Source organism: Protopterus annectens, chromosome 8.part0 (genome assembly GCF_019279795.1).
Source record: "Protopterus annectens isolate FY-2018-M chromosome 8.part0, PAN1.0, whole genome shotgun sequence".
In the NCBI taxonomy this organism is placed as follows: Eukaryota; Metazoa; Chordata; order Ceratodontiformes; family Protopteridae; genus Protopterus; species Protopterus annectens.
This window is the reverse complement of record NC_056741.1, coordinates 1818857328-1818883724: the sequence shown is the minus strand read 5'-3', so window position 1 is coordinate 1818883724 and position 26397 is coordinate 1818857328. Positions and strand designations below refer to the sequence as shown.

Here is a 26397-nt window from a genome sequence, read left to right as displayed (position 1 = left end):
GAGAGCTGAGTATAGCAGAACAATGACATCCTTGGACCTAGATGTCATACATTTGCTCATAAGTTGCACAACATTGAATGATTCCTTCACTACAATAGGCACATAATGGTCAAAGGCCAAGTTACTGTTTACATGCATTCTCTAATCTCTGACTGCAGGGTCTTCTCTTAGGAGTGTATTAACAATGTGAAAGTTTCCAGAGGAAGCCATCTTCTCAAAAGTTGCTATTATGCATTCATTGGTAGTGAGTTTTATACCATGGCTTTGGCACATGTTATTAGTCTGTATGAGGCATTTTTAGAGAGTACTTGAATCATTGAGGGATTCTGTGACTCTGCCTAGTTTACAATCATCTCCAAATTTGGTCAGCCAGAAGTCCTTAATGTTGGCCTTAACTTCCTAGAAGTAGATGCCAAAAAGGAGTGGCCCCAGTAATGAACCTTGAGGGATGCCACTACTGACTGGACTCTTTGTGGAGGTAGATGCTTTAAGCATATTTGATTTGAATAAGAAAGACTGACTAGGCATTGAATGTTAAAGAAATCTTCAATTCAAACTTCAAAGAGTTAGTGTTATTCTATCACTAGGGAAAAACTTTAATTTTTGTTATACTTAAATTATTTCTTTAAAGACAATGGAAGAAGTGAATATGATTTATAAATACAACACTTCCTGGAGGCAATGTTCGAGTCTGGAAAATCAAAAAGCACCATGACAACTGTTTAGTACTTTCATTCCATGTTACTTTGGAACTTCATCAGAAAATCAAACTGCCTATGCAGTCACTATATAAATAGTCCCATCTCAATTTAACAGTCAGTAGTATGAAAAACACAATTAAATACATAACAGAGGTAATGAAGGTAATGAATATATTATTACCACTTCCCTTTCTAATAAAATACTTCCATGTGTTAATAAAAAATGTCATTGTATACGATATATTATCTTTATTTAAATAGTTACTGCTTAGGCAGTTTGATTTTCTGATGAATTTCCTAAGTAAAATTTAATGAAAGCACTAAATAGTTGTCATGGTGCTTTTGATTTTTCCAGACTCGAGCATTGCCTCCAGGAAGTCTTGTTGTTATTTTATGTATTTCATGGATTTGCTGTATTGGATTCATTATATGATTTATAAATAGTTTACAAAAGTACTTTAAAACAGAAAGCAATACTCAAGACTCATGCTCAGGCTATTGTTTTCTTACCTGAACCATATCCAAAAGTAAATTATATTGAAATCTGTTTTTTTTTACCCTGCTTTATTTGGTAGAAGCTTTACGTGGAAAATTATTCATAAGTATTTTCTGAAAACTTTTTTTTTTAAGTCTGCAATTTAAAAAATAATATCCTAAGTTAGAGATGTAAAGTCAAGAGATAAATTGGAAACATGTATTGTTGTAAAGGAGTATGTAAATCTTAACAAGACTTTAAGAAATTTGTTCAGCCTTTACAGTATGATAAATCTAAACTATCTAACCCCTTGGTCATGTTTAATGCGTCTATTCCTAATTGTGTTGATACATGACAAAGACCACTCATCTTGCGTTTATTAGTAGTAGCATGAACAATCATAAAGTAAAAATTAGAACAAACAATAGCCGTCCTCTTTTCAGAAGCTGATTAATGTTCTGTAAATTATTTATGAAAAAGAAATTACCAGCAACAAACAATAAAGCAACTAGGAATAAACATCTGTTTGTGGATCACATCTGTTTCAAAGTTTAGTACAAATAAGTTCATGGGTTAGCTGTCCTTGTGGGCCATAGGGAAAGAGAGTAGATTTTTGCTGGTAAGATAATGAAGATGTTGTGACTGGATGCAATTTTGAAGTATTTTGGGCACTGCAAAATATGACATTGAGGCTACAGTTTGTTGGGTCTGTTGAGGTACCCCCTTATGTAAAAAGATGATATATAAGGGATTCCAGATGGAGGGGTGGATCTATTTTAGTTTATCCAAATGGTTGAAATCATGTGCTTGGCAATTTAAAATATTGAAAACCAACTACAAAAAAATAAATAGCATTTTAGTGTGGGGGCTTAAGACCCCCTTCACCCCAAACACCCTCTGCTAATTATTTATATTAACTCTAAAATTGCACATTAGTGAGGAAAAGGGTACATTGTGCAACCCTAATGTACCACAATCTCCATACAACTCCTTCCTTTTTGTAGGTGGTTTTAAATATTTTAAATTGTCACTCACACAGGCTCATCCATATAAATGTCAACCAACTAAAACAGATCTAAGGGGGCATATGATTCAGTTGTAGTCATATTTATGAGGATAGAAATTGGGTAAATTAGAGCATCTGAAGCTATTTAGATGTATTTTGTGGGGATGTTGTCAATACCCAAAGTTGTTGGGTTTAGTTTCTTTAAAAGTATTTTTATTGGTGAGTTGGGGACTGTTTTAAAAAAGAGGTAGCTAAAGAGAGTTGTTGAGAAAGAGAGGTATTTTATTTATTTGGTGTACAACTGCTTAAGGCCTGAATTGAGTTTATGAAATGAATATGTAAATTATTAGCAAAGGTAGTACTGGTGTCTTCTGATTTTGGGTTGTGCTGGATTGCCTGGTTTGAGAAGGTTATTTACTAAGGACATAATATTTTGGAGTTCTTAAGGTGATTTCTTTTTTTTTTTTTTTAAGGTTGTGGAAATATATTTTTCATGTCTTATTTGATATTTGGCTTTGTTTATCAGTTGCCTAAATGCATGTAATAGGTGTGTACAATTTTGTTTGTTTGTTAGCCATCAGTTCCAGGTTCTATCTGTCTTAATATGGAGTTGAGTTGCTTGTTTGGAAGGGCAAGCCAGGTTGCTGGAATTGCTGTTCAACTATTGTTCTGCTTCCCAGCTTGCTGGAGTTGCTGTTCCACTATTGTTCTGCTGCCCAGGTTGCTGGAGTTGTTGCTCCACTATTGTTTTGCTGCCCAGGTTGCTGGAGTTGCTGTTCCACTATTGTTCTGCTGCCCAAGTTGCAGGAGTTGCTGATCAACTATTGTTCTGCTGCCCAGCTTGCTGGAGTTGCTGTTCCACTATTGTTCTGCTGCCCAGGTTGCTGGAGTTGCTGCTCCACTATTGTTTTGCTGCCCAGGTTGCTGGAGTTGCTGTTCCACTATTGTTCTGCTGCTCAAGTTGCTGGAGTTGCTGTTCAACTATTGTTCTGCTGCCCAGCTTGCTGGAGTTGCTGTTCCACTATTGTTCTGCTGCTGAGGTTGTTGGAGTTGATGTTCCACTCTTCTTCTGCTTGGGGCTTGGGCATTAAAGAATGATGATGAAGAGTTTGTTAAACGTGCTGACAGCATCATCAAAAGTAGGAAGTGGAGAAAGTTCCACTTACATGGTTGCAGGGTGAATGCAAAGGTTGAGTCTGAAGACACTGATCTTGGTAGTTGTGCAGTGTTACCAACTGGTAACTGCTGGGTTGTGGTCACTAAGAATATCAGGAAGAATGTCTGCTATTTGCATATTATTTAGGTTATTGGTTAGGATCCGGTCAAGTAGAGATCCTTTGGCTGTATTTGCTACTGTCCAGTAGGGATAGTGATTAGTTGTGTAAAGCTGAGGAGATTTGGGGTAGCAATTTGTGGGGTGAAGCTGTTAGCTGGCCAGTGTGAGTTGAGGTCATCTAGGATAAGTGTCACATTTGACACATTGGAAGAGATCCAGGATAGCATTTATTCAATGGTTTTCAGGTTGTTATCAGGTGAGATGCAAAAGATAATAATACATATGTGTTTGTAATGACTAGTACTGCGGTGGTGGTGCTGCGGTAGCATTGTCACCTCATAGCAAGATGTTGTCCCGTTCGATTCTCAGCTAGAGCGTCTTCTGTGTGGAGGCATACGTGAATGGGGCGTGCCTTCGTTGAAGGTTATGTGTCAAGGCTGGTAACCTGGTATGTAAAAATCCACTACCAATCATTAGCGGACCAGAGTTCCACTGTGGCGACCCATAAACAGGAAAAGCCGAAAGACACACACACACATGTGTTTGTAATGAGTAATCTTAAGAGTAGTTATTAGAATTCCTCCTTTATTATAAAATGGCATATTTTGTGGATAGGGTGGTAGTTCTAAAATGTTAAGATATATTATCGTAACTCCATCTTCCTTTTTTAATTTCCAAACTGCTCATAGTATATTGATTTCTGCTAGAAGGATTCAATATTTGGTTTTAGACAGGTTTTTGTTAGTGCCAGAATATCAGGGGATTTTGGGATGCCCATCTATGCAGTTCTGCCATTTTGTCACAGATGCTTTGAAGATTTATGTCACAGGGTTTTAAGGTGGTGGATCTTGGCTGAAGAAGTTTTGACTGAGTGGAGTTGGACTGAAACAGGTTAGTATCGCAGGGAGTGGGTCATGGGTTGGGGTGAATATCATCAAATGCTAACAGAGATAGATTGGAGTGGGAATTTGACAAATACTTACATATGGCTTACTGCAACAGGATAATGGTTTGATAAAGTCAAAGACGTGTTGTACAGGCTTGGAGCAATTTAGGAATAGATAGTATTTATTTGTTTGATAAGGTGGTAAGTAAATAGCTGAGGAGGGAAATCAGGTTCTACTTTATAAAGATATGTTTTGGCTTGTTAGAAGACAGCAAATGCAGTAATGAGGAGCATAGTTGATGGCATTAGCTGAAGTAAAGCTACTGGTTGATTGATGAATATATGAGTTAGTTTGGGCTGGAGAATGCTACCATGTTATGTTCTGTATTCAATGATATAGTTTAGAGAGCATGGCCAGTGATTAGTGCTTAGCAAGTGATGGAAGAAATGAGGAGTTTTCAGAGAAAGTTGGAGGAGGACAGAAGATGCTGGGGTATGAATGGTCAGGATGTGGGTGTGGATTGGTTGTCGACATAGGGCATAAGTTCAAAAGTAGTTGAGGCAGAGGTAGATGGGATTTGGAGTAAGCAGGGGAGGAAAGCTGCCACCAACATATACTGCAACTGTGTGGCATTTTCAAAAAACAATCAGTTAAGCTATGTGGATTTTGAATGACACTGTGGTCAAACGACACTTTTCCCTTTACTGTATTGGTGTTTTTCATTTGCTTTTTCAAACAGCAGGGCTGAACGTTTGTTAACTTACTAGGCAATTTTGCTCATCTAATTCAAGTTTCCATTGCAAATATTCCTGTATATGAATCTGTAGCATTATTCTTATTCTAATAAATATAGTTGGTATTAGAACTGTGCTACTTTTATATTTCAGTTAATAGCATGGTGGGGGATCATTTTTCTACCAAGTGGTAAAAACTACAGTTTAGCCAACTTCCTGTGGAAGAAATAAGGCTTTCTCACGTTGCAAGAATTTAATGTCCTCTTAATAAATTTGCAGATTTTACCAGTAAATGTCTAGTACTTACATTTCCAGATGGACAAAACAACATTGTCTTTGGAGTTCTGTGGACAGCTGGGCCTGGTAGAACAGAGTGGGTATTTTGTTCACTGCCCCTAGTTTGCCTCTAGCACTGCACACATTCACAGAAGCAGTATTGTATTCTCATGGAAGAATAGTTGTAGAAAGATATATTTCGAATATATAGATGTGAGTGTGTGTGTGTGTGTGTGTGTGTGTGTGTGTGTGTGTGTGTGTGTGTGTGTGTGTGTGTGTGTGTGTGTACACACACACACGCACACACACACACACACACACACACACACACACACACACACACACACACACACACACACACACACACACATCCATCCACAACCCCTTTTTCCCATTTGTGCACATGGAATTCATTTTAATAGAGTCTTTCCTATACAGGGTATCTTTGATTGCAATGCAAGTGATATGGTATACATGGCAATTTGCTTGTCATTTTATGCCTTTTAATTAGGCAAGAAAGAAACCAAGCTTAGAAATAGAATTTATCAGCATGTTTATTTTCTTGAAAAGAAGTACAAGACTAGTGGCCCACGAACATACAGAATGTTAAGAAATTTGTCTTGTGTTTTGGAAAAGGTTATCAAAAATAGTAGGGGAGGAAATTGGTTGTCCTTTCTAGAATATAGAAAAACATGCTGACAAGTATTACTTAATGCTACACCACTCCCAAGAATTAATGATAGCATTTCCATTAGCAGTGCACTATGTTTAAAAGTGAACAGGAGATGAATGACTTTGGTATGTTTATAAATCAGTATATTTTACAACACTGGGTCTATGTCAACTGGTTAGATGCAGTACTGCTTTGGTTCCTCACTGTAAAGTTTTTTATATGTATTTTGCTGATTTTCTTGTCCATGGCACTTTAAATGAAGTGGTTTTTAACCGAGTATAAATTTTGATTGAATAGTCTTTTTTATATAAGGGTTAACATTAATTAGTTATTTTATCTTATGAAATTAAAGAAACAGAAGCACTCATTTTAAGTTGGTTATCCAAAGTATATCCGCATGTATGTTTTTTTTTTAAGATTAATTAGCCATTATTGTATAATAGGTTTTTGCTTCACTATTATGTATATATGGATTTACATGTTTAAAAGCGAAGTAACATCTTTTTAACTTTTTTTCTTTTTCTAGCATTTTGGGGTGAAGGCCCATTTCCGTTTATAAAGTAGATTTGTAGATATATGTGTTAATGCTAGGGCAGTTATTTTAAAATGCTCTAAACAATAATAGGGTTCCATTACAACATCTTCTGTAGCTTTTATTGATTTATTAGAAGTAAAAATTGTTATTTTTAACTGAGTTTTGCAAAAAGATGGAGAGCGAGAGAGAGAGAGAGACAGGGTGTATTACTTGTCTAATGGATAAAGAAGTCAGGTAGGATCAAGCATTTTGCACTTATTTATTTATTTGACATTTGATTACCCAGAAAGTCTCATTGTGTCCGGAGAGCCCATTTTCAGGAGAGGCCCAGTACGAAAAGTTCCCAATGGTGAGACAGGTTACATGAATGCATGTAAAAAGAAATATAAATATAGAAGTCAAGACAATAAAAGTATATAATGAGCATAGGAAGAACAAAATTAAAAAAAAAGAATAAATAAGTTGCAAGTAGAAACTATTACAATAAATATGATCCATTCTTATAGGAGAAAAGTAGACTATATGACAATAGTTATATGGTATGGATAGTGACAAACAGTAAAATCACAAGTGGAGAAAAACAGGGTAAGGGTGAGAGAAGGATTTAGAGCATGTGGGGTGACTGGGTAAGGGATGATGGAAATATTAGACTAAAAGGAAGGCACTAGAGTGAGATAAAGAAAGTAGTTGGGGTGTGAAAGGAGTGAGCATGGAGATATCAGAGAGAATTGTAGACCTGTTACAGATAGTAGATGGAGAAAGAAATGGTGGGAAGGAAGAGAAGAAGGGAGTAAGGGAAGGAGACTTTGATATTTTGTGTAGTGATAACTGAAAAAGGTAGTTTAAGAAGGACATAGTGTCAAGTAGGGTTAGAGCAGGACCATATCCATGCTTTGTTTATGCATTCATTTAAAGTGTTTTAAATGAGTGGAAGTGATGTTTGATCTAATGATTGTGGGAAGTTTATTTCAAGCTTTGGCAGTAGAATAGGAGTATAGGGAGTTTCCAGGTGTTTTGCTGGGGTTGTGCACAGAAAGAAGATGTTTGTCTTTTGATCTTACAGATCTATTACAGAGATAGGTAGAAAGAACAGATGGCGATGCAAGTCAGGCAGTCGAACTATAGATAATGTTGTGGGCTATTAAGAGCTGTAATAAGGTGTGTTGTATGAGCTCCAGCCATTTTAATGATTGAAGTGCAATACAGTGATGAGGGGAATATGAAGAGTTTGTGGCAAATTTTGCAATTTTATTATCGCAAGTTTCAAGTTTTGTTAAGAGAGAGGTCTGAAGAGTAGTAAGGATATTGGCACCATACAAGATGAAAGGTAATAGGTAGGTATTAGCATGAGTGATTTGAGTAGACTGGTTAAGAAAAGGTGAATGTAAAGCGTATCTAGTTTCTTGTGATTTTTTTATGTCGTTTTGTATATGGAGGTCGAATTTTAAGTTATCATCAATAATTACACCTAGCAGCTTGGTGTATATGATTGGTTTCAATCAGTATGCTTTTTAGGGAATGAATTTTGAAACTTGTTCTATATTATTGTAGTTTTATTGGGGGGAAAAGTAGGAGTTTATTTTTGTTAGAGTTAAGAAGTAGTTGGGAGTTATATAGCCAGAGTTCAATAGATGAGAAAGTTTCTTGAGTAATTTTTTTGAAGGTCAGCTAAGTTATTAGCTGTGCAGATAATAGCTGAATTATCGGCATATTGGATTAAAGAGGTTTGACAGGTGGATGAACGTAGGATGTTTATGAAGATGTTAAACAAGAGAGGTTCAACGATGGAACCCTGGGATACTCCTGTGATAATTGGCAGGAAGGAAGAAAGTGAACCTTGACATTTTACTCACTGCTGTCTGTCTGACAGGTAAATTGTGAACCACATAAGGGAGATGGATGTGAGTCCAAATGAGGAAGTTTGGTGTAATAATTTAGTATGTGAAACAGTACTGAATGCTTTTGAGAGGTCTAAAAATACAGTGGATGCAAGTTGACCAGAATCTTTAGCATGATTTATGGTGCCCATGAATGATATTAGGGTAGTTGTGGTGCTGTGATTAGGTCTGAAACCATGCTAGGTAGGAGAAAGAAGTTTTTTTATGCAGAAGGTATTTAATGAGTTGTGTATGGATACATTTTTTTCACTATTTTAGACAAAGGTAATAAGATAGCAATGGGGCAGTAGTTAGATAAATCTGAGCAGTTACTGCCTTTGTGTAGTGGGATAATATAGGACTTTTCCAGATGCTTGGGACAAGAGATTCCATAATTGACCTGTTGATAAGAATACTGACTGAGTAAGTTATGGATTCAGCAGCAAGCTTAAGGTACTCATCTGGGAAATTATCAGGTGAATTAGTGCAAGGTTTGAGTTTTTGTAAAAGTTTTCTTATATGGTTAGTAGGGACTGGTTGAAGGGTAAATGTAAGAGTAGTAATAGCAGCACTATCTAGTAAAGATGTATCATTAGCAGAGGATTGCTTTTGTGAAGATAAGGAGCATGTATTGTTTAACACTAGGTTAGATATACTGTCAAATAAGTGAGATTTAAAGAGGGTGGCAATTAGCATAGGAGGTTTACCTGGGAAGGGGCTAGGATTCTGTTTTGTGCCTAGTTTAAGAAGTGAGTTGATTGTTGACCGGAATGTTTTGGAGTTTTGAGAGTAATTAGATTGTTGGTTGGTATAGAACTGATTTTTTTTATCTATTATAATAAGCTTTTTTAACTTTATTACAAATTTGTCAGTATTATAATGAATTATCTTGAGTTTTATTTTTTTGCCATTCATTCCAAGTTTTATTTCTAAGGGATGTTTTTTTGCTTGGTAGAAAGTAATATCCATGGGCCATGACTGATTTTTATTCAGTTAGTCCAAGAAGCTATTAAGAATATCTAAGAATGTGGTATTGAAATATTTTACAACTTCATCCAAAGGAATAATTTTTAGGATAGCCCAGTTAACATATTTTAGTATATATAGAAAACCTTCTAGATTAAATTTAGATAAGTTACAGGTTGTCTTGTAGACATGTTTGTTGGTATAAGAGGGTAAGTCATCACTTAATGTGCTGGAGAGAGTACCAGTTTGTGTAAATTTACTAGGGTCAGACATTAGGATCCAGTTGAGAATGAATCCTTGGTTGTAGGTTTTGTAATATCTTATAGGGGACAGTATAATTTGTATAAGGTTATATAGGTTAATAGGAGAGGTTGAGATAAGATTTAGTGTGCTTATGTTAACACCCCTGAGAATGATAGTTCATAGGAAATATTTGTTATGATCCAGTTTAAGGTATTTTCAAGTGTGGGGATGTTATGACCTGGGGGAATGTAGATGACTACAATACATAGGGTTTGGAAGTGTTAATTTTTAGAGTGGCAATGAGAAGCTCTGCATTATCAAATTTGGGGATAGGGCCTAAATACTTTGTTACTGTGAAGCTGTTAATATGGAATAATGTGATGCTGCCAGCATTCTTGCGTAATCTATCTAGTCTGTAGATCAGTTGGTTTAATGATCTGGTTATGCTATGTATGTGTTGGTTGGCCATAGCAACTGCAGGTGGGCGTGTTCTATCACTGCAGTTAACACAGCGTTGTAACATTCCAGTGGCAGTTAATAAAGAAGCTGTTAAACTGAAAACAGGTCTCCTCGCTCATTTCAACATAGTCTAATCAAATTATATCCTGGGGTAACAATTCAATGTCTTTCATTTCAGATTTTAGCCAGGTTTCTGTGGCAGCCAAGAAGTTGGGAGTATGCAGTCCTATCCAGGCATGGAAGTCTGAGATTTTATTTCAGATGCTGAGTGTAAAGAATTTTAGGGATGCGTTTAATGGGATAGGGGATGGAGTAGGGGTAATGGACCTGCCTGGTTTAGGATGAACATCACCAGCAAGGGAGATAAAAGAAAAATAGATGGAAAGTAGTTTGTGTATAGGAGGGGATTTAGTTAAGTAAAATTGAGATTTAGTAAATTTTGTTTTGCAAATCCATAACTGCAGATGATATATTTCCATTGTGGTATTTAGATGTAGAAGATCTATCTTTGTTTGACTCAGTGATAGTGTTTCTGTCAACTAGTTTTATAATAGTTATTTTGGAATTTCAGTGACAGGTTGAAAATAGAATAAATTCATATTATTAGAACTTCATAAATATACATTTAGTAATTTTAGTAATTTAGTAATAAAACACATATAGCAGAATTTATCTTTATTGTCATGTTATGAATCAAAGATTGTATCTTTAAACAAATTTTTAATCAAAATGACTGCTTTAAATATATTGCTAAAATTGTCTGCTACTGAAATGCTATGCAGTCAGTTTTGTATTTATGTCTTTGCATTGTTGAACTGTTATGTGATAGTCTGTGTGCTATTTTACATGACAGAGGAAAGAAAAGTTTTAGTTTATTGATTATTTGAATCTAATTCACATTCCTCATGACAATTTTTCATACCATGTATTAATTCTAGATTCTAATATATTACATTAGTTTAAGATGCTTTGATGTAAAGGTCAGAAAATTTTGCTTGTTATATCACAATGAAATATGACATAATTTGTTTCATACAAGGGTATAAAGGTTCCATATAAGTACACTAGCAAGACACTTTTTATTTCCCACTGCTTCTAACATTGACCCCCATTATAAAAAGAATTAAACAGAAATTTCCTAAGAATTATTAAATATATATGTTATAATATGCTTAAATTAATCATAGAGTTTCATATAGCTGGATATAAGACATACAATAATAAAACATTAATCTTAACTGTAAGCAACATTTCCTAAATAAGCAATCAGTTTCCAAATAGCATAGCTCTTACATTTTACATTTTCTTCTAGAAAAATAAGGAGCATATTTGTCTAAATCGTTTGCATAGCTTTAACAGCTTTTTAAACTAGTTTTCAGTTGTTGCCATTAGCATTTATCAAAACAATTGAAATAATTGTTTAACTGTTTCCATATAGTAACATTATCTCTAAGAGGAAGTTTTCAGGTAAACTTCTGAGAATATAGGTGTGAAATTACATCTGTTGTTATAGTTTAAAGAACTAGGGTGGATAAGTAAGAAGATGACAGTAAGTTACTTATGTCAGATGTGTGTGTGTGTGTGTGTGTGTGTGTGTGTGTGTGTGTGTGTGTGTGTGTGTGTGTGTGTGTGTGTGTGTGTGTGTGTGTGTTACATGAACTACTGTTGTACACATTCATTATGTCCTGAAAAGCTAGTGTTTTTATATGTGGTACAGTTGGTTGAATAACATAATTGTCAAAGTTCATTATATCAACTATTACATAATTCCTGGGCTTTTCCCACTTCTTCATGTCTGTGCAACCAAGGAGTTAGTATATTTAATTTCAGGGATGGGGGTAGATCCCCCACAGCAGGAGGTGTGAAGAACAAAGCACCCCCCCCACACACACACACATAAATGTTATTTTTTTGTTTTTCTATTTGTAATTATTTCTGTAATTGCAAAAGTAATACATTGGTTTACATTTACAATTGCTTTTTCATTGATTATAATTGGGAATAATGATATTTTCTGATGAGATTGTCCCTTGTTTTATGTTGTAGTCAAACTCACTGGTGGTTATTAATTATAAATGTATGTATATTTATATGAAGATTGTTGCAATACCAAATGAGAGAAAAGTCACAAAATAAATGTAGATGGACTTGCATTTTTTTCCTAGAACAGTGATACTGTAAGTAACATACTAAATATTCTTTGCTTACTACAAACACTTCTGTACTGTTTACTCATACTTGCTCGCTGTAATTCAAGCTCCCAAAACTATATTGCTCCCAAACCTTTCCAAAATCCTAACTCTATTCCTAAAACTGCCTTCATAAACTCTAACCTTAAATATTTCTTCCAGCTCCCTAAACCAAAAATTCCTTCCTGCTCCCTAACCCTAAAACTCCTTTCTCATTCCCTAAACCTAACACTTCAACTTCTTCCTGAAACTAAGAACTCCCTTTACCCCTTTTAACCCTTAAATCCCCCTCCCTTTCACTAATCCTAACCCTCCTCCTGCTGCTCCCTCACCACACCTGCTTGCTCAAACCCACATGCATGTTTAGCCATGAGCTCAAACTTATATTCACATCCAAGCACAACAAGCAGCCTGCACAAGTGACAAGATGCTCGAGGCCCTGGCTTTGAGACCATGTTTTAGAAAACTTGGGATTTGAGCATGTATAGTGAACACACTTATTTCACTTATTCAGTTCAGTAACTTGCATTTTGCTAATAAACTGGCAAAATGAAGTTAATAATCAGTGAAAAGAAAAAGTGACATGGAAAGTTTACATGAATAAATTATGTGCAATAAAGAATACAGTCATTTTCATCACAGCTCAAACAAGAATAGTATTAGATCTGGCACAAGCATTGGGATACATGGCTAGGCATAACAAGGCCACGGTGGTTGTTACCCTATTACACACCTATGAACCTATCAACCTATTGATGAAAGCACTTGAGTGGAAAATGCTTTGCAAGTTTCTAATCATATTTTCTGTTGTTGTAGGTACTAACACCAATGGGGTCAAATACCGCTAAAGATACCTATTCTAGTTCAACAGCACACACTCTGAATAAATGGGAGACCGTTATATATTATGTTAAGCAATGTATAACAGTCGCCCATTTATTCAGAGTATGTGTTGTTGAATTAGTTTCTGGTCACTTTGTTTCATGGTTTTTGATACCTATGCTAGCATTTTTCTGAAAATGATAATAACAATTTAAAGTATACTACTGAATTTTAATTTAAGATCTCACATTTTTAGTGAGGATTAGAGAAAATGTTGAATTTTTTTTTTTTATTTTCTAGATGTGCAAATTTAGTCAAATGAATTTATTAATTTTGATTCCAGGAAAATTAATATATTAAACAAAGAACTCTTTTAATCTAGATTTACACTCTGTGATAGCTGCTTTATGTGAGAAGGATATCCACCACCGTAAATAGCACAAGTAACCAAAAACTGAGGGTAATGCTACTCAACGCCAGAAGTTTAAACCTCAAAATGCATGCACTCGAGGCACTCCTCAGTATGGAGAACATCGATATCTGTGCAGTAACAGAAACCTGGTTTAAGCCTCCAGAGAGCACCCCAGCACTACCAGGCTTTAACTCATACCATACTTTTTGGCCACAGAACCCAGACCGAAACACAAAAGGCCGGGCTGTATCCATATTCATCAAGGAAACCCACACCTCCAGGTTAGTGGCACAGCACAATGCCTCAGAGATCATCCATGTGCAACTAACAACAGGCAAAACTGCAATTCAAATTGTAGCTTGCTACAGATCACCCACCATGACCCAGGGCCCCCATTCCATGTTTATGGAGACACTGTGAAATATGAAGGTCCTACCAAATGCCCATATATTGGGTGATTTCAATTACCCAAACATTAACTGGGAGAACTACTCAAGTACTAACTCCCTTGCCCAATGCTTCCTAGAATTTATAAACTCGAACGCCCTGGATCAACTGGTCAACACCCCCACCAGAGGTGACAACATATTGGACCTGGTCATCACCAACATGGGTGACCGGTGTTCTATACCGGAGGTCAACCCCTCGCTGGTTAGATCAGATGATAGACTAATCACTCTGGATATCCACATTCCACTCCTGCCCCCAATCAAGGAAACCACTGTGAAAAACTTTTCAAAAGCAAACTTCACATCACTTAAGGCTGAGGTGGAAAGGTTAACAGCCCCCATGCTAAAGGATAACGCTGTCCAAACTGCTGAATCCTTTACAAAGGCACTCTATGAGCACCTGCAAGAATGCATGGATCATGCTACCCCAAGCAAAACCAAGACTTACTCCTCCAAGAAAAGGAAACCAGTCTGGTGGACCCCTGCCATAAACAAGTTATACAATAGAAGGAGGAAACTTGTACAGAAAAGAGTAAAATCCCAAGAAGGAAAGACATCCCTGATCAGTATCAGAAAGAAACTATGATCCCTCATAAAATCATCTAAGGCTAGCTTCAAAAAAAAAATTGCCAAGGACTCCAAAGATAACCACAAAGAATTCTTTAGCTATGTCAGGAACTTAAGTTGAAACTCTCAGATCTGCTCTGAGTTAGTGCAGAATGGCACAAAATACATTGAACCAACTGATATTGCCAACATTCTGGCAAACAGGTTTAGTGCAAACTTCACCCCCCTCTCACCCCCTAAAGGGCCCATAACCATACCAGAAGAATGTAGAGCCCCAGCAATCACTGACACACAGGTTAAAACAGACCCATCCAAAGCCAAAAGTACAGCTTCAATGGGACTTTGCGGTGTCCCAGGCTGTGTCTTACACGAGCTCCAAAATGAAGTAACCCCTCCCCTAAACACACTGTTCAAACTCAGCTTATTTACAGGCTATGTACCATAGAGTGGCACAAAGCTACAGTTATCCCGCTCTACAAAGGTGGAGCCTTAACAGATCCCGGGAAGTATCACCCTATAAGCCTGACTAGCCTGGTCTGCAAGGCTATGGAGCGCATCATCATGGAACTTATTAACAGAGACATTGGGAACCTCCAAACATTGGACCCTACCCATTTTGGCTTTGTTAAGGAAAGATCATGCCTCCTAAACCTGATGGACTTCTTTGAAACAGTTACCAAGGCTTTAGATGATGGAAAGGAGATCCACACAGCCTACCTAGACCTCACAAAGGCTTTCGACACCATTTTCCATTCTGGTATTATAGACAAGCTCACCAGCCTGAACATAAACTGCTACATCACAAGATGGGTTGCCAATTGGCTCATGGATAGAGCCCACACGGTGAGAGCTGCAGGCTCTAGGTCCAATTCTAAACCAGTTACAAGTGGCGTCCCCCAGGGCTCAGATCTGGGACCTCTCCTGTTCGGTATGCATTTCTCAGAGGTACAGGCAAGCACAGGAGGACTATGGCTGACCAAGTTCACAGATGACTGCAAACTGGGGGCCATAATTGACTCTCCGGCTTATACAGGCATTCTTCAGAAGCTTTGACTGAGTGGTTTGTTCTTCATTCAAATCCTAGTTGTTTACTTCAATTCAAAGTGGTGGTGTTGTCATGCTATATTGCCAAGGTGGTTAGAAAATCCTTCTATGTGGCCCACCTAATCACAAAATGATTCGCATCTAGAACAAAAGAGGGTATTGTGCCCCTCTACTCATCAGACCCATCATAGAGTACAACACCCCATTTGGGAAGTACCTTACAAAACACCTGCTACAGCTGGAAAGACCACAGAAGTACCTTACCAAGAGGATTACTGGCCTCAAACAGATGCCCTATGCAGCCCGACTGAAGAAACTCCATTTCTACTTGGTTGCATACCGCTTACTCAGAGGTGATCTCTGCCTGACATACAAGGCCATGTCAAACCCAGAATTGATGGACATGCTCCACCTAAAAAAAAAAAAAAACAAATCCTCAAGCGCCACACGCTCTAGGGATCTAAATCTCACCACAATGATAAATAGGACGTGCTGGAGGGATAGATTCCTGTCCCCGAGACTCCCCATGCTTTGGAACAGGATTCCAATCTACATTAGGCAGAGCCCCTCACTAACACTCTTCAAAGGAAACCTTGACGAGTGGATGGGAAACAGAAAATTTTCCCAGCAGATCACTGCAGTGGCTCTCCTGGACAGAGGCACAGGAACTAATCTAAGGGGGCGGCGAAAGCCAACACATTCTGGCTAGGCTTATAAATGCCTTTGGACAGATAGCCTAGTACTTAACTATGAACCTATAACTATGAACCTATGATAAAGTATCATAGGAGCACAGGAACTTACTAAGCTAATGGCCCTAGGGCCCTTACTAGCCTAGCCAAATTTTTATCCTTATTTCCACGATCAGCACCTATTGCTCCTGTCCAAGAGGGACACAGGTGGAACCCCTGGGGTGAGTTTACGATCACCCATCCAATCGTCCAGATTGTGTTTGAAGAGGCCAATGAGATGCTCTGTTTGACATGGAGTGGGAGTCTGTTCCACAGGTGTGGTAACCTCTGGGAGAGAAATCTGTCCATCCATAAGATTCTATTAATGTTGCATACCAGGTTAAGGTCTTTAGAGTGAGTAATCCCTTTATTATTTGACTTTCAGATATGAAGCATTTCCAGTAATGCAGGGTCAGAGATTGCCTTTTATGCAAGGCAGAGATCACCTCTGAGTAATCTGTATAAAGCAGAATAAAGTGACAGTGATTTCAGATAATCTCCATAGAACAGATGGTGAAGACCTTGGATTTTCCTTGTGAGGAAAATTTGTGGTTTAAATAATTGCTGCAGGTGCTTAGGAAGGTATATACCAAAAAGGGCATTGCACTCAATTATTGGCCTGATGAGGGAACAGTACAGGGAGGTAACAACTTCTTTTTTTCAGGAGACAATGCCCTTACTTATGAGATGAGTAAAATAGAGTGTCCTTCTTACCATTGTGGATACATGGTGGTTAAAGTTAAGATTGCTGTCAACCTGTGTGGCCAGGTCTCTCACCACTGAGTGTGCACCTAAGGTTTTGCTGCTGATGTGGTAGTTAGCAGGAGAATCACTTTTACCAAAAGGACTAATTGTTAGAGTGTGCTCAACAATATACTAAGGTTGAAAGTAATTTTGCTGCAATTATGCAACATAAATAATGTATAAGATAAAGCTTGCTTAAATGTAGAAATAGAGTTTAGTAATATGTAATCAGCATCCATACTAAATTACCATGGCTTGGAAAAGGAATCTGCTGAATGGACATTTTTCCCCTTACAGACTCAAAACAGGATGTATGCAAGAGTAAAAATACAAAATCTGCTTTTAAAGAATGGACACTTTTCCCTTACAGACTCAAAACAGGATGTATGCAAGAGCAAAAATACAAAATCTGCTTTTAAATAATGGACATTTTTCCCTTACTGACTCAAAACAGGATGTATGCAAGAACAAAAATGCAAAATCTGCTTTTTAAGAACAATGACATGTTATGCTGCATGGAAAAACAGGATGGCACAAGAACAGATGTTTTTATACAAAGATCCAAATAAAATACAGGATGTTCACACTGTCAGAAAAACTGATCTCTGACAATGTGTTTTCTCAAAAATATGTTTTTCTTCATAAAAAACAGGATATGCTTATCAGCATTGACATAAGAACACATGTTTCTATACACAGATTCAAATAGAATACAGGACAATGTGTTTCCTCAAAAATATGTTTTACTACATGGACATCAGGACACTGTTACAGGATATTCACACTGTCAGAAAAGCTGGTCTCTTACAAGACATTGTTAAACAAGGAAGTTTAGTATTGTTTCTACAGGATAAGCAATTCTCCAAAATATGCTTATGCGTGACTAAAAAGAGTATATAAAGAGCTGTATAAATCCAGTTGTTTAGGGGTATGGTAGGAACACATTTGGTGTTCTGAGGTAAATATTATATCTCTCACATCATCTGTACTATATGAGAAGTAAAGTTGGAACAGTACTTTTAAGCTGCAACGTGGTTTTGTTTGATTTATTATAAAAAGTTATTTGTTACTGCTCTTTAAAGTTGATGCTGCAAAGTATATTCTCTCATCAGTGTATATTCTGCAAGTTTCTGTATGCAACAGACTGTGAATGTAAATATAATCAGACTTTGAATTTTAGCAGAATCCAGCCAGCAAGACTGAGTGTCATAAGAACACTGCAAATCCATCACACCAAGCAGTAAGCAGCTCCATGTAATTTTTTCACTAATAATACATTTTTTTTGCATTAAGTTTATGGCCATGACTTTGGCACCAATCATTTATTTGTGTAAGACCCACTTGTAGGATGTTGACATCATTTGGAAATTCTATGACCACTCCCAGTTTGCAGACATCAAATAATTTGTCAAACACAGACCTTTAGTTTTTGCTTGTACTGTAGAGAAATATGTTCCAAACAGTAGAGGTCTCAGGACTGATCCCTGTGGAACACCACTGGTTATAGGTCTGCTGTTGGAGGTGGATTCTCCTATTTTGACTATATGAGTTCTGTCAGTGAGCCAGTTAGCAACCAATCTAATAATATAAGGGCTGATGCCTAGTTGGTTGAGGATGTCAATGATGCCTGAGTGGGGGATAGTGTCAAATGCCTTGGCTAAGTCCAGGTAGGCTGTATGCACAGATTTCCCCTCATCCAGGACCTTGGTGACTGTCTCGAAGAAGTCCACCAAGTTTAACAGGCATGATCTCCCTTTGACAAATCTAAACTGAGTAGTGTCAAGTGCTTGGAGATTACCTATTTCTTTGTTAATAAGGTCCATGATGATTTACTCCATGGCCTTGCAGATAAGGCTAGTCAGGCTTATAGGTCTATAGTTCCCAGGGTCAGTGGAAGCATCACCTTTGTGCAAGGGAATAACGGTGGCTGTTTTCCCTTCAGCTGGTATGAAGAAGGTGCTTATCAAACACTGCGTTTTGTTAAACCTAAGAGATGAACATTTAGCTATTAAACATTTAAGAAGCTACATGCATTTAAGATGCATAACAGATAAGAGTGCTGGATTACTTACAATGGAAGCAAGTATATACAAAAAATGGTAACAGAAATGTTAGATGATAAAAGTAGTTATGTTGCTGCAGGATTAAGACATGCAACTCGGGCTCACAGAAGTATAATCTTGAATTTAATAGAGCTGTTGCATGAAAACTTTATAAACAATGAAACACTGCAGTATTTTTATCAATTGAATATGTTTTCCTTGGAATCCCAAAAATCCATATAGACCAATTATTTCAGATGACAGAAGCAAGATAGAACCTTTTTTTCAAAGCTTATAGGCAAAATACTCAACTTAAAGAACATAAAATGTCATAACTTCTGAAGGGTTCATAATGATTATTGGGTAAACTTTGCTCTTGTAAGTGGAAAGATAGTTATCCTTTGAGAACTATGGATCTAACATCCTTGTATACATATATACCTCAAGCTACAGCTGAATGTGAAGGAGTTTCAAATGTTACTCAAGCCAGTATCCAAACTTCCTACCCAGGAGTTACAGCTTATCTGCACTTTAGTATAAACTTAATTCTATTTGACAGCAAAGACTGCTGCCAGAAAAATAGGGTAACCATGGTAGTCACTATTGTCAGCTTGGAAATGACTAAACTGGAAGCTGAATGTTTACTCAACATAAAATGCATGGGTTTTTAATGGATTTTTTTTTTTGTCTGAGAAGGTTCCGGGTTGTCAAAAATGTTGCCATTTTTATCATTTACTAAAAAAATGGGCTAAAATAACTAGATTGTTTTATATGGTAGGTTTTGGTCATTAAAGTAGTAGAATTATGCATTCACAAATTTACAGGAAACCCACTTTTGCAAACACATATGTTTAGTAAAGTAATGTGCAACCATTCCATGTTAAGAAGGGCATTGTAAAAGGGCAATCATGAAGAATGTTTGGATCGATCATAGATGATTGCGTGTTCTATACTAAGCTGCCTGAGATAAGAAATGCATTATTGGCTAGAAGTTAGAGTGAAATTTTGATATCTCCTACTTTTAAATATGTGAAGGCTGTCAGAAGCTCATAATATAGACCAGTTTTACACCTGGACAGATAAAGTGGTAGCAATGTTGAAGAGACAGAGACTATAGATGAAAAATATGACAAGGATGTGTTCTGTTATGTGTAGTGTAGATGCAAAGGGCACCAAAGACATAATTTCTACTAATTGAAAGTTTATTTGAGGCAACCTAATCCTAAGCAAGCATCATAGAGCTAACACATTGTTCCTTAGTAAAGAAGCTGGAATATAAAATGATTATTAGAGCAAAGTAGCAATTATAACCAAAAGATGACACAGTAGAACAATGTATTGGGCATCTATCCCTGTGTTTTTTGCAAAATGTGTAAACGTATATGGAAAGACCCTTGAATTGATTTTCAACACTTGAGTAGATGTTTTGGTGCTAGAAAGCATTTTAATTGAAGGTATGTTATTTTTGATAATGGATAACTATACATAAGCTTGCGAAAGGAATCTATGAACACCAATCTGCTGTTTAGAACAAATCTAATGTCAAAGCTTTGTTTAGATAATACTGACCTTTATAGTCATTTTTAAAAAGTTTCCTTTTATATTTTCATAGGGTCAGTAAAGATGGAAGAGGCAGTGTCATCGACAATATAAAAAATATTAGTTGATAGTGCTAAACATTGACAATAAACCCGGATTTAATGGTTGCTTTAATATGAAAAGTTTGCTTAAAGCCAGAGCTTGAAAGTATTTTTTATGTGCCTGAATACAGAACTTGGGAGTCGTCACTTTAAATGACAAAGTTGGTTGGCATGTGACATGTTTGTGGGTTTTTAAATGTGAATCTAGTTTTCAAATTATTTTATTCTAAAGAAGTATTTTTAATAAAGACAATGTTCTAAATCCTTTTTTCTTTGTGTCCATTTATCTAAGTGTTGATTTTATTTTTTTTATTGCATATACATTTATGCAAATAATGCAATATTTCTCTTTCTTAATGCCTCTGTATCATCTGCAGGATTGTTGATAATACCTTCGGATTCTTGCTTAATGACTTAGATGCACTGGTATTATTCTATATTTCTATTGTTTGTGATTTTATGTATTGTTTCAGCTTAAGACCAGTAGTTGACATGTCAGAGCTGCCTTTATTTTTTTTAAGACAGCATATATTTCTATTTTCTTTCTTTTATATTACTTTCTTTTATTTTTATTTTGTTGTTTGATACAGTTTGTTTTGTGTTTTACTTCAATAATTTCCCATTTCTGACTTATTTTTGAAAAAAAAATAGCTTTCTTTACATACGAATGTTATGGTATTTGATGGCACACAGTGGTACTGAATTAGTATATAACTACATATGTTAAGATAAGAATAGAAGCCGGTAAAAACACAAACAGTGAAATGGGTTTTATGGCTTCTTCTGTATGTACACACTAGTTTAAAAACCAAAGAAATCTGGGGTGTAATATACTCTGCGCCTACTATTAACACCCTCCAAAGCTGAGCAAATCCAAAACACCACGTAACAAAAGGTATTTCTGCACATACCTTCATCCGAGAAAAAAAACTTTTTTTTTCTTTTGCCCTTTTTTTGCATATATATAAATGGGGCATTGAATCTCTATTTTTCTATTATGTGCAATGCTGAGCAGGCTCAGGATGATCTCTCAGATCCCTACCAAACAAAGGTTTTTTTCACACAAAAGTTATTAGTGAATGCATTCTTTAAAATATAACTATTACCAACCAATATATACTGCCCTTCTTAGGTAAAATTAGGTAACTAAAAAGGGGTCTAATGAAGTATGGTCTATAAGAGATATATCATATGAATAAGTTAAGAAAAATGAAAAAGAAAGAAAAAAAATAAAATGCCAGACCTCAAACTCTTTATTGTGGGGGCTGCACCCCCAACACCCCCACTAAATATATATTCCACTCCAGGATCGCACTACAGTGAGGAAAGGGCAAATATTCCAACCTTTACTCTACTACGATTCCACAAGAAGCACTTTGAGGTCTGGCATTTACGCTCCTTCAACATTCTTAACATTCATTCATATGATATAGACCTAATGAGAACAGATAAATAATCAAATCTAGAATGCCATCCCATTTACTAGCTATGAACCTGTGTTTCTGCATTAATCAAGGAGGATTTTCTTCACATTTCCATACTCTCAATATGTATTTTACTCTCGATTTATACAGAGTAAAATACATATTGAGAGTAAAATACATATTGAGAGTATGTATTTTACTCTCGATTTATACAGAACTAAGTCTTTTATCATAAATATTTCATTTACCAGATTGCAAATCACACTTCATATGCAGAGCACATTTTATATGATTTATATGCCTGTGTTTAAAGTGAATGAAATCCACACCTTTCCTACACATGGAAACATTGTAAAATGCACTGGGTACCTTTTAATAAAATGCTACTACTTTGGTTAAACTCACCCATGACCAACAGTAACTTTCTGAGTGGTTTTATATAAACTGTTTAAACTAGATATATTCAAAAAGTCATTACAGTGCTCATTCCTAATTTCATATTCATATCTAATTTTCAAACAGATCCATAGCATTCACTAAATGATGTCCCTATGTGCATACAGCTTCCACTCAAAGCATTAACAAAAATAGTGGACCACTGTGAACCAGCACTGATAACAGTAAGTACATCCACAAAATGACAATAATTCAGTCACCAGTTAAAAAAAATATATATGTTTCACTTATAGGAATCAGCAGTAAAAGAAATTCATTATATCCTGTCCAAACCCATCCTATTCATGATTTCCCAAATGCCTGTCATTACAGTATGGAGGAAGCCATACAAGCCTCATCAGCATCACTATCGCTGTCATCTGAACTTCCTGCTTAACTAAAATAAATGACATCCTTGTAAGTTTATGGAGCTCCAGCATTAAAAGTTAAACTAACAACTTGGACATCATTAGAGGGGAAAAAAAGCACCCCAGTTCCCACAATGATTTTATGCACTGAGCTGAGAGCCATAGAGGAAACCCATACTTAACGTCAAAGTTCAGAGGGCATTCCTCTCTGGAACACCCATGTTGATACCTTGCCAAAAGGATATAAGACCTAAAGAATATGATCAACATGCACTGACTCAAAGCCCTGTCATTATACTTGGTGTCCTACAGACTGCTAAGACATGAGCTATGCCTGGCATGTAAAGCATCCTCCAACCCAACACAGACAGACCTACTGTACATCAGCAAGTCAAATGGCATCACAAATACTCAATCCAGGAATCTAAAATTCTTCTGCATTATCAACATAATAACCAGACCTGGACTGATATATCTTGCAAAGGATACCACTGCTCTGGAGCAGGCTAACCATTCATGTAAACTAAAACTCATTCCAGTCTATATTAAAGCTCAACTTGGATCTATGGATGAGTAATAGAAAATTTACCCCAGGACTGGTTCTATACTATTAATGGACAGAGGCATCTCCTACATGATTTATCCCATGCATGCGTGCCCTCAAATTATCTGTGGTATGATCCCTGTTACTCTCACTAGGGGTAATACATAATTATCGATGATAGGATGGGAAAAGCCAGTCTAACACCAAACAAGATGGGTTAATTCAAACATTAAAAAGAAATTGGCCAGCCTTGTACTGACATGAACCTATGAACCTATTCCACAGAGAATTATATGGAGGCAGGGCATCATACAATGAAAAATGATGTAAAAAGGGAAAATAATCATGGATCATTAAACAATTATTATGAAATTACAGAAAGGTATTACAGCAGTAAAACAACAATCAATGTAAGAATAGCAGCAAATTACTTTAAGATAGTTTGGGTTTCATTTGGAAACTAGGCTTGATATTTGTTCTGTAATATAAACTGCAGTTTGACTGGAAAACTCATTTTGAATCGTATGCTATTCTGGATGAAAACAGATCAAAAAGATGCCAGTTTTTGTCTCTAATTTGTAAGGCAACAAAATGTCCTGTAACATTCACAGCTTTTGACTTTTCCAAATAGTCTTTTTTTTTTATATTTTGCTACTTTCATAATAGCTGACACATAGTTATATAGCATTTTAAGCACATTTTTTAGCCATATTTATTCTTGGCTTTTTATGTACTCATCCTGTAACCATGAATTTTCCTCAGAGTTGCTCTTCCAGTATGGTGACTAAGGTATATTGACCAGTATTTATTACTTGAGGTTGCTTGAATTTTTCTGTTCACCTCTGCTTAAGATGTTATTTCTATTACCACGTGTTTCCATAGGAAGCAGTTCTTCATCTACACTAGTTAAGTTTTTGTACAGTCCTGCATAATCCTTTCAGCTTAATGATTTTTCATTCAGTTTTAGCTATTTTATTTGAAGAGTGCTCCAATATATGTCATAAATATTTTGGGCTTGTATGAAAGAAATCTAGGATATTTAATTAAACTAAGTTTCAATAGCTACCATGACTGGGGTGCCTGGGACTCCTCATACCTGACATTTTGTTATTTCTGTACTTTACCTAAGTACATAGTTCATACCTCTCAACCTCTTACTGTAAAAAATCTGGAAAGCCCAACAAAATGGGGGGACAAAGGCCCAAAAATAGGGACATATTTTAAATATTGCTCATAAACTTAGAAAGTTGCTAGAGTAACAGGGCCTTTTTTAACATACATTTTCTGAAGGATTTGAAGTCTGAAACTGAAATGTTTGTCATTATTTGTGACTCCAATCCTCAGATCATCCCAGTGATTTCCCAGAAAACCACAAATTTTATGAGGAACAGGCCAAAAATTTGAGCCAAACATCTGGACATTCTGTGAAAATATGTAGAGGTGAGAGGTATGAATTGTAGTAATTTCAGACCAGCTACATCAGACAGTTTTGTCAGATATAAATGAGCAGCTCATCTTGAAAGGACTTAACATATCATGATTTGGGAACGTGCAGTTACTGATATTGGCACTATTCTGCCCCTACATAAAGATGTTGAATTTGTGATAATTCAGCCTTCAGCTGCAACAAAATGGCCTTCAAAATATTCAGCTATTCAGCAATAACTAAGTCAGCGACATCCTTTGCAATATACTCTTAAACTGCTATGTAAGAAAACAGTAATTTTTAAGGATTCTATCTGAAACACATGTTTTATTAGTGTCCCCAGAGGATAGCATACTCAGGATTGGACAAATGCTCCTCACATTAACTCATGCATCCTTTGATTTGCAGAAGTTGTAAACAATATGGATAAACCTAAACATCACAAAAGAAGTAAAACTTTTTTTGTTGCAGAAGTATTACAGCAAAAGAATTAGATAATGACAAATGCTTATAAAATAACTCATGTTCATCAATATGAACTAAAATATAATCTTCCCAAACAAGATTTTTAGAAATGTATGTAACAAAAAAGTATGCACAGCTATAGGAATAAACTGCCTCTCACATGCAGACATACAAACATCCACACACACACGCAAACATGCCTGTTTGCACACACATACACAAGCAATACCACACCATAAAAGACAATTCTGCTTCCGAAATATTGCCTTGCTGTAGACAAAGAAAACATAAGAATATTTACACTAAACTATATTAACATTATTTAAACTTTTTTCAAACATCATAGCATTGAAACAAATGGCAACCTGCAAAATGCAGAAAATAGAATGCAAATTGTTTCAGCTTCTTGTTATCCTAGATATTCAGCCAAGCATGGCAAAGTATTTTTTAGTATACCTATATAGATATCGCAGAACTCTTGTGGCTAAGCCAAGAAATGCTCATTTTTTCTTACTAAGATGGGATTTCCCTCAGCATGCAATTTGCAGTGGCAGTACAGTGAATCCTGTGAATAATTACTGCTTTCATCCCAGCAATGGCCGCTGACACCTGATGCTAAAAAGACCTGCTCTGACAGGTTCCGACGAAAACCCCCATGAACTGATTTGCAGTAGCTAAGCTCTGGCACAGAGCAGTTCATCTTGTGGAACCTGACCCTTGTCAAAACAGCAAGCACGTCATGTCCTGGAATTCATGGCCCAGTACAACACAACAGCTGGTACTAAGGAATAGCACTATCTGGACAGTTTCCCAGAAAGAAAGCTAAATTCTTAGTCTGTCATTTTCAGAGGCTGTTAACACAAAGTCAATTACATTTACATCTTGTATCTTTATTATCGGATACACATTACATAAGTAAAACACTATGCATTCTGGTGGGCTGAAATTGAAAATCTGTTTCCCTTTTTCTTCACACAGCCATTACAG

The 26397-nt window shown here is 36.3% G+C and overlaps 1 long non-coding RNA gene across 1 annotated transcript in view; it reads right to left on the bottom strand.

Annotated features, from left to right (window-relative positions):
- Positions 1–26013, bottom strand: part of LOC122808125 — a 51002-nt gene extending 24989 nt beyond the window's left edge. The window contains exon 1 of the long non-coding RNA XR_006365793.1: positions 25867–26013. This is a non-coding gene — a long non-coding RNA (uncharacterized LOC122808125). The remainder of the gene's footprint in view (positions 1–25866) is intronic.
- Between the last annotated feature and the right edge of the window lie 384 nt (positions 26014–26397).